Source organism: Salmo salar, chromosome 11 (genome assembly GCF_965601325.2).
Source record: "Salmo salar chromosome 11, fSalSal1, whole genome shotgun sequence".
NCBI classification, from domain to species: Eukaryota; Metazoa; Chordata; class Actinopteri; order Salmoniformes; family Salmonidae; genus Salmo; species Salmo salar.
Window position 1 is genome coordinate 104,720,693 of NC_138301.1, and position 10,090 is coordinate 104,730,782.

Genomic DNA, 10,090 nt, shown 5'->3' on the forward strand with positions numbered 1-10,090 from the left:
TCTGGGATAATGGTGTTGATGTGAGTCATGACCATCCTTTCAAAGCATTTCATGGCAACAGACGTGAGTGCTATGGGTCGGTAGTAATTTACACAGGTTACCTTAGTGTTCTTGGGCACAGGGACTATGGTGGTCTGCTTGAAACATGTTGGTATTACAGACTCAGACAGGGAGAGGTTGAAAATGTCAGTGAAGACACTTGCCAGTTCGGAGTACACATCCTGGTAATCCGTCTGGACTTCTTATAAACTTCCTGGTTAGAGTGCCACTCCTTGAAAGTGTCAGCTCTACCCTTTAGCTCATTGCGAATGTTGCCTGTAATCCATAACTTCTGGTTGCGGTATGTACGTACAGTCACTGTGGGGACAACGTCCTCGATGCAGTTATTGATAAAGCCAGTGACTGATGTGATGTACTCCTCAATGCCATCGGAAGAATCCCGGAACATATTCCAGTCTGTGCTAGCAAAACAGTCCTGTAGTTTAGCATCTGCTTCATCGGACCACTTTTTTATAGACCGCGTCACTGGTGCTGCCCACTTTAATTTTTGCTTGTAAGCAGGAATCAGGAGGATAGAATTATGGTCAGATTTGCCAAATGGAGGGCGTGGGAGAGCTTTGTACACGTCTCTGTGTATGGACTAAAGGTGGTCCAGAGTTCTTTTCCCTCTGGTTGCACATTTAACATGTTGATAGAAATTCAGTAAAACTGATTTAAGTTTCCCTGCATTAAAGTCACCAGCAACTAGGAACGCTGCCTCTGGATGAGTGGTTTCCTGTTCTCTTATGGCGGAATACAGCTCATTTAGCGCAGTTTTAGTTCCAACCTCGCTCTGTGGTGGTATATAGACAGCTACGAAAACAGATAAACTCTCTGGGTAAATAGTGAGGTCTGTTGCTTATCATAAGATACTCCACCTCAGGTGAGCAAAACTTTGAGACTTCCTTAAAGCACCAGCAGATGTGTTGTAACACTTTTTGCTTCATGCTATATTTGAGACAAGCTACTGATATTGTTGCAGTGAACAGACTTGTTATGCATGTCATGTACTGTTAAATTGTGTTGATAAATGTTATAACTTTAATATTATTTAATTGAGCATATATCAGTGTAGTTACTACCTATCCTGATTTATAATGCTATTTACTTTCCTCATGAGAATGGAGACAGACTATACCAAATAGACATAATGACAAGCTGAATGTGCTTTGTCCATTAAGTTATACCAGCTCCAGTAAAGAGATCAGAGACTCGGGTGACTTCTAAGTCATCTTTACTAAACAACATAAACACAATTAACAAAGCAGACAAAAACAAGGTTTGACCACTCCTCAAAAATGGCTTCACTCCTGCTCCTCAAAAGAGGCAAAAGACAGTCATTTTATTGTTGTCAACTGCCTCCACATAGAACATCTCATAATCTCTCTGTAACATGAATGGTTCCTTGAGGAGAATATTTTCCTCTTCATCCAGGCCATCATACAACTGTAGTTCTTTAAGAGTTGTAATGCAGTCTTCCCTGTCCATCCCAATTACACAAGGGAGGGAAACAGTGCCTTTAAATGTTTAGAGTTCACATTCAATATGAAAATATATTAAGGCTAGTCTGGCTACAGTGAAACAAGTGATTTTAAGGATCCAAATGAAACATTTTTATAATGTTCAAGACTTACGGCATGGGAAAGTTCTGCAGGAGAACTAGGCACCACCATCGCCTAATTTGCTGCATGTTTTCCTTTTAAAATGAAAATCACACAATCGGATGGGGATCCCAAAAAACATATCCAAACACAACAAGGTATACATGGGAGGGGTTCCCTGTGGCTCAGTTGGTAGAGCATGGTGTGTGCAATGCCAGGGTTGTGGGTTCGATTCCCACGTGGGGCCAGTACAAAACAAACATGAAATGTATGCATTCACTACTGTTAAGTTGCTCTGGATAAGAGCGTCTACTAAATAACTAAAATGTAAATGTACATTGAAGAAAAAGACAATCAACGATTACGTAACTGCACATGTAAACCTAGGCTTACTGCTCAAGTACGCAAATTTGTCCAAATAAGATTCCCTCATTGTGCTAATTAACGCTATGCTAACATCGGCGCGGTAATTGGTCATATAAACCGCAATCACTGCAATGGTATAACATTAATATTACAAAGTGCATAATGACAGTCTCACTTACTTCCATGGTTTATATTTGTATCAATATAGGTAAGGTTCGATTACGATTCGCTTTCGTTGACGGTGACCTTGAAGGAGACTGGAAGGGTTCGGGTTAAACGCGTTTGATCCCAGCCCCGAACTGCACACTGCGGTCAGGAGCATCTCAAGCAACTCGGTCAAAAATCTTTCTTCTCCAGCAGGTGGCGTTGTTACATTTATTTGGCTCACCAAGCGATGCGTTTTTGTATGGAGGTCAATGAAAGTGTCGAATTTGGTAAACAAAAAAATGTAATGGCTTATTTGCTATTATGAGGTTTATTTGATCGAATACTACTACCCTACTACTACCCTACTACCCTTGTGGTGTTTATGGACTCAAAGGACTGGACAGGTGAAAACTACTCTTTGAGTTTTGAATATGCCTATTTCATAGGTATGTTTAAAACCTTTTTTTCCATTATTTTGAATGTATCCATGGTGAGAAATGACGGAAAAGAGATTGTGTCTAATCATCTAAAGTAGATTCCTCTTCTCATCTCTGTCCCTTCATCACACTGGCCTGGCAGACACCATGCAGGGCTCCCTTGCAAAATAGACATTGGTCTCAATGGGGCTCCCTTCTAAAATAAAGGTTAAATAAAATCTGCACTGATCTGAAATAACTGGACAAGCACAGTGCCTTTTAGGTAGGGTTTTCCCAAACTCACTCCTCGGGTGGCGCACGTTTTGTTTTTTGCCCTAGTTCTACACAGCTGATTTCAAATAATCAACTAATCATACTTTGAATCAGCTGTGTAGTGTTAGGACAAAAACCAAAACGTGCACCACTTGGGGTCCTGAGGACCGAGCTTGCATTGTTGGAAAATGTACCTACCCAATTGTCATACTTGAGTAAAAGTAAAGATAATAGAAAATGGCTCAAGTAAAAGTCACCCAGTAAAATATTACTTGAGTAAGTCTAAAAGTATTTGTTTCTAAAGTATCAAAAGTCAAAGTATAAATCGTTTCTAATTACTTATATTAAGCAAACCAGACAGAAAAATGTTCTTGTTTTTATTTATTTATTTATCGATTTCCAGGGGCACACTCCAACACTCAGACATTATTTACAAAGGAAGCATTTGTGTTTAGTGAGTTCGCCAGATCAGAGGCAATAGGGATGACCAGGGGTATTTTCTTGATAAGTACGTCAATTGGACCATTACATTGAAACAGCTTTAATAACTTTTATATGAGACACCTTTTATTATTAATATTATCCTCGATTATCATGTATGGCTTGATGATGACTAAGTAGAACAAAAGTCACATTTTATATTCCAATAAATAATGAACCAACGCTATACTTAGTCAAATGTGTATTTTATTAAAGAAGAATACAGTTGGTATAACGGTCTACATACCTATTGAGGTGTTGTTTGGGCACATGCAGCTTATAATGTCATTACTGACCCAGTAATCAGATGTAGCTCTACTTTGATCACACAGACCTTACACTGAGAACTGGGTGAGCAGTGGACATCTTGGTGTGAGTGACCCATGTTGAGTCCAGATCCATCTTGAAGATGACCACAATGGAAACAAGTATTTAGACTTTTTTGTGTATATTATCCTTTGCTATATTTATATATCTGTTGCCTGCTGTAACATTTGTATGTGTTTTAAATATGTCCAATCTTTGGACTGTGAAAATCAAACCATTCCCTTGAATAAAAATAGATAGCAATATACATATTTCACCCATGTTGACCTGCCAATTTAAATGCAAGTGTTTGCCTTATTGATTACAAACAACCACTGCTTGACACCCATAAAGACACTAGAATAGATTATTTATTAAAACTGCATCTCAGTCAACTCAGCAGGGTTGGTCTTAAGCTCCATGACACATGTTGTGTTTACATACTGTTTTTAAAAAACACTCTGTAAAAGTGAAAGTGTCTATAACTGTGAAAGTGAAATTGTCTATATCTCTGTGTTTGTATGACAAAGAGGGAAATGTCCAATAGTCATAAGCATTCATGAGTGATGTTTATGTGTATTGGCTGGTTAATGTAAACATTATATTGACCAAATTTGACAGTTGACAGCACAACCACTATTTCCATAATGAATGTAGGTTGTCACAATCTTATCTTTTCACCTTTCTAAAAATAATCTAAATTTCATTCTAACTATATGGAATCAAAAACTTACTCTCCATATAGTTTCATCCAACAGTACCATACCAATATCATGGCCAATACCCATAAACAAAAGATCCAAAGAGAATAACCCATAGCTCATTGTTTGTTTTCAAGGTTTTGTTGTAAAGTGTGATAGTCTGTTGGGCTGTACAAGAAGCTGAATATATACCTCTGCCTTGAATTAATTCTAAAGTTTGTCACAAGTCAATGGATCATATTATAAATATTCTCACACCATTAAAACATTCAAAATTACACTTTTTTTTCATAGACCTACCTGCTGGTTTGTGTGGACCTGTCTCCACTGAACCCCTCGTTTGGTGCCTCTCAGCAGCACTGCCTATCGCTCCACATCCTTCCTGCTTCACTAGACCCTGAATTCTAAGAATCAGATGAAAAAGGTTACTTCCTTGGTTGCAGAAGAGAGTAGTTTAAACATTGAGTTGCCTTATGTTTGTGATGTCAGGGAGGACAGGTTCCTTTGGGTCGCCTTAAAAAGTGTGTGTGACAGAGGAGGGGACAGCTGTCACATTCGATCAAATTTCCCCTGGGTCTCTCCCGGCACCTGGATGGGAATCATGAATTAGTCACTTTTTAGGTACTGTCCCTACAGCCAATTCTTACAGCTCTTTGACGCACTCTTACGCTCAATATTTACATAACTTGTGTGTCGTTATCAGTATAATAACAACATTTTCTTTCAAACATTAGCAGGATTAATATTTCTGTCAAGATAAGAGAACAGTATTTAATTTGACATCTACGGATTGTGTATGACTTCTGATTTTAGTGCTTTTTCAAAATGATCTTCTGTCTTTTTATTCCATATGAACAGCATAAAACAGAAAATGTATCATGCTAGCGAAAGTTTTCCTTTTGTTTTCTGACCTCTCTTGCAACTACGGTGTCAGAGCCATGTTAAAAATAAAAAGAGGATTTGGTCATATGATGAAGGCTATGTGAATTTCTCTATTACATTTTGACATGTACATTTTAGTCATTTAGCAGACGCTTTTATTAAGAGCGACTTACAGGAGCAATTAGGGTTAAATGCCTTGCTCAAGGGCACATCGACAGATCTTTCACCTAGTCACCTCACATTTCTTTGCAAAAGATCTTAGGGAAAAAAGAAAGCACCACTTTATTTCATGAATTCATTTCATATTAAAATGTCAATAAAATTTGACTTTCAGAAAGATCACAAAACAAAAAAGGTTATTGTCATTAAAACTTATTTGTCACGCCCTGGCCATAGAGAGGTTTCTGTTCTCTATTTTGGTTAGGCCAGGGTGTGACTAGGGTGGGCATTCTATGTCCTTTTTTCTATGTTTCATATTTCTTTGTTTTGGCCGGGTATGGTTCTCAATCAGGGACAGCTGTATATCGTTGTCTCTGATTGGGAGCCATACTTAGGCGCTTTGGGTTTGTGGGTGGTTAATTTCTGTTTAGTGTTGCTAACCTGACAGAACTGTTTGGCTGTCGGGTTTTGTTTCTTTGTTTATTGTGTTCTCAGTAAAATAAATAAATACATGATGAGCACTCAACACGCTGCGCCTTGGTCTACTCCCTGCAACGGCTGTTACATTATTTATCCATTTCAGAGAATTATTAACTTTGTTATGACTTGAAACTAAGTACTGTACAGGTGTTGTGTTCTGTGATTCCATTTTTTTGTGTGATTTATTTGACCATTTTAAAACACAAAAACAACCACACGTGGATACAGTACAATGCCATTAAAATCATTGAGGATGACACAAAAAAGTTTAAAAATGTATTTCCATTGTGGTCCTCATGAAAATACATGAAAACAAAATATACACAAGATTATAACATGAAAACCAAGTATATCTCATCAATAGGGAGGAAACCGTAAAAGGAATAAAATAGATTACCATGTAATGTTCATTGAAAACAATTATACTTTCCTTTAAGCCTGTGCAGTTGTATAGCATTTTGCCCATAAACCATTTCTTAAGGTTTATCTTAAAACTCTCTAGCATAGGAATGGATTTTATATGGTTTGGTGCACCATTGCATTCCACTACACCAGTGTTAAGGAAAGAGCTTTTTCCAGCCATGCTCCTATAGCACAGCGGTCTGATATTGGCAACACTGTCTCTGGTGTGATGGCTATGAGTCTCTCATGAAATAAAAATAACCAGACGGGTAACTGGGGGCAAGGTCATGTAGAACTTTAAAAACCACCAACAGTTTGATTTGCACCACCCGGAGATCAACTGGAAGCCAGTTTAGTTCCCTGAAATGGTTAGGACCAATGTGCGTCCTAGGGAAGAGCTTGAGTATAATTCTCATTAGTTTGATTTGGGCCGTTTGAAGTTTGTACTTCATATTTTTTGTTATACCACTGAACCATGAGATACAAGCATATTTATAGTGGCACTGTATCAGATGTTGCCAGGGTCCTCATAGTCTCTGTATCCAGGAACTTGGCAACCCTTGCCAGGAACTTTGTCCTGGAGTGAACCTTCCCAATGTCCTTCAGAGCCATGAGTTCACCTGTCGTGTTGGTCCAGTTCACACCCAAGTATGTAACAGAGCATTTTTCGTTCACCACTACACCATTACACTTGACCTAGAAGTTGGAAATGTTTCTTACTTTGTGTTTGGAACAGGATACATTCTGTCTTGCCTAAATGCAGACAGTTTGTTGTCGGATAACCACTTACTGACTTTAGTCAGTTTGCTGCTTAGGGTCTTTTCAACTGTCTCCTTATTCTTATGTGAAACCAAGAGGGCAGAATCGTCCACATACAGGAACAGAGGGCATGAACAGGCAGAATCCATGTCATTTATATAGACATGGAAACATGACCACATGATGACAGGCTCATAACACATTTGCCAGAGAGCCATAGAACTGACCCTGACGGTTGATGTAGAGACAGTATTGATGGAAAGGATATCTTAACATTAACTTATTACCAATGTTTATGCCTTTGATATGGCTTGATATTCCCAAGTATGGATTATCTCCATTAAAAAAACATATTAGTTGACATAAAAACTATTAAACCAGAGTGTGGTTGGTGTGGGCGCAGTTTACCTCTTAGTGCTGGAGTGATCTCATAATAATTTTCAGGAAATCTGAATGTCAATATTATCGCTGTGCACTCCATTAGAAGTTTTTTATTTGCATAAACATTTTGGTGAATCATACTGACACCAACATCCATAGAGGGGAAACGTTTTAGTGTTTTAAAGCCCAAAGTACAGGAAGTAACTGCTCATCACTACCGCCCACCCCCAGAGGGTGGGTGGGGCTTTTTTCTGTCTGCATGTACATTGTCTTTGATGTTTACGGAGACAGTATTAGATCAGACCAAAAAATCCCAACCATAGTGGTTCTTCTGGCAGTTTAAGTTAAGACAGGGTTGCACATTTACCTTTACGTCTTTATTGCAATCTCTAATCCTAGCAATTTACAGTCCAGTAGCAGTCAGTGTCGTTTAGGATGAGGGAGGACACATTTTTTTTTGTTAATGGGCATGGCCTTATGTCTATTACAGCATATTGGATAACTGTCATTCATATTCCATTCACCTAGTTCAGTGTAACAGCGATAGGTTTAGGCTACAACATGATACTCAAATTTTCCCTATACCCATCATGAGGTTGCTACAACCTAGCCTATGAATGAAAGTTTACAACGTAGGTGCACACAGGTCGAGAGAAAATGTTGAGGTGACAGACAGTGACACATGGACAGACAGTGACACATTCAATACAGCCTTGCACACTCTGCCTGCATCTAGCTTATATAGGGTGTAATCATTAGTCCAACAGTTTCAAACAAGAGTTTTTATTGGACAAATTCAGGTATGTTTATCCCCATTTTGTTCCGTTAGCTTATGTTTAAAAAAAGTTTTTCAACAGAATCGGTGGATTGAATACATCCCTGATCACTGTAAACACAGTTCACTTTCATAGCAGCCACTTTGTATTCCTTCTCGCATCTATTACTTCTCGCATCTGAAGTCAATGTACCCAGAGGAGGACAGAAGCTAGCTGTTCTCCGGCTACACCATGGTGCTACCCTACAGAGTGCTGTTGAGACTACTGTAGACCTTCATTGCAAAATGGTGTTATTTATTTATTAATAGTCAATTATTTGATTACATTTAGTATAGTTGTATCTAAAAATGATAACTTGTTTAATGTCTTAACATTTTTTTTGTAATGAAATTCACTGAGGAGGATGGTCATCCCCTTCCTCCTCTGAGGAGCCTCCACTGTTACAGTCAGCACATATTATACAGGTTCTCCTCAGAAAAATACGCTGCCATTGCTGCATGAGCCCTACAAATCAATTGTATGCATTAACCATCTCCTGTAGGTTCTCTATACGGGCAGTTGGGAAAGCACATAGCTTCTGGGTGGGGAGTGCAGACATGGGGTATAGAGAGAAATAGTAATGTTATCTTTTTGTAGGAACTAACTCCGCCTCGGTTCGTTGGACAAAGCCTATGGAAGAAATGAATGGCGTTTTTGTAGGGTTTTTGGATAAACGCCCAAAGGAAAGTCTGTCGTAAACACAGGCTTACGAGACCGTATGTTTTGTTCAATGAGATACTCTTCATCAGCTAACATATCTTTTGTGATTTTTTTTGTATTACTTTTATTTTAAAAAGCACATAAAGGCTTCATAATTCATAAAGGTAATGTTAACCGACTGCTATTATATCATAGAACAAAACGTATAAGATCTCCTAAGCCTGTGTTAACTTCAGACGTTATTTTATTATTCTTTTCCCATAGGGATGGGTGAACGAACTAGAGGTTACTCATTTCCGGGTTTTAGGACTACAAACTGGCGAGCTCAATATGTAACATAGACTGATGTCAAATATTTGTATAACTAACCCAAGACAGACCAGAGTCTATCGTTTCCAATGGGAGCAAATAAATCATAGCGGCCAGAGCCAAGCCCGAGCAAGTGAGACCATATTAGCGCGTTCTAGCCTTTATTTGCATATTTCCGTTTTGGAACGCTACTCTTAAATGCGCCTGCATCAATTCGCCCTTGGACAATTCGTCCAAAAACATTATTTTGTTACGTTGGCAAAGGGTAACGTCTACACAACGCAGTCCACTCTGTTTGTTTTAGATTCTAGTTTTGAAAACAGAAAATTATATGGAGATCAGTGATACAATTTGCAGAATGTAGACCAAAATCCATATCGCTCCATCTTCTCCACTGCCAGTCACTAGGTTTCCTCTCATCACGATTTTGGTAGTGAGTGGAAACGCCAACCGGATGATTCACATGTATACATTCAGTAAAATATCTGGCTCATTGTTCTGTATGTGCTGATATGTACCCCTATCAAATTTCCTGGGGTCACTTCTTCAGCTGTGATGAAAAACCACTAGAGGGCGAGCCTGCACTTATATTAATGAGATACTGCGAGAGCTACACCCTACGGATACACCCAGCATAGGTCCATTAAAGTGTCACTTATTGTTGACTGAAATAATAATGATACATTTTATTTGCACAGCTTAATAGATTGGTTTCCATCTCAAACTACATTTTAAAACCTCAATGGTGTTTACCGCTCTTACGTGACAGGGAAAGCTGTTCCATAAATATAGAACACTTGTTATTGTTATTGAATGTTATGTTATTTAATTTTTTTACACCTATCAGATACAGCAGATTGTACATTTATAGACATATGTATACAAAGGGGGTCCAGTAGTCAGGGGTTAACTGA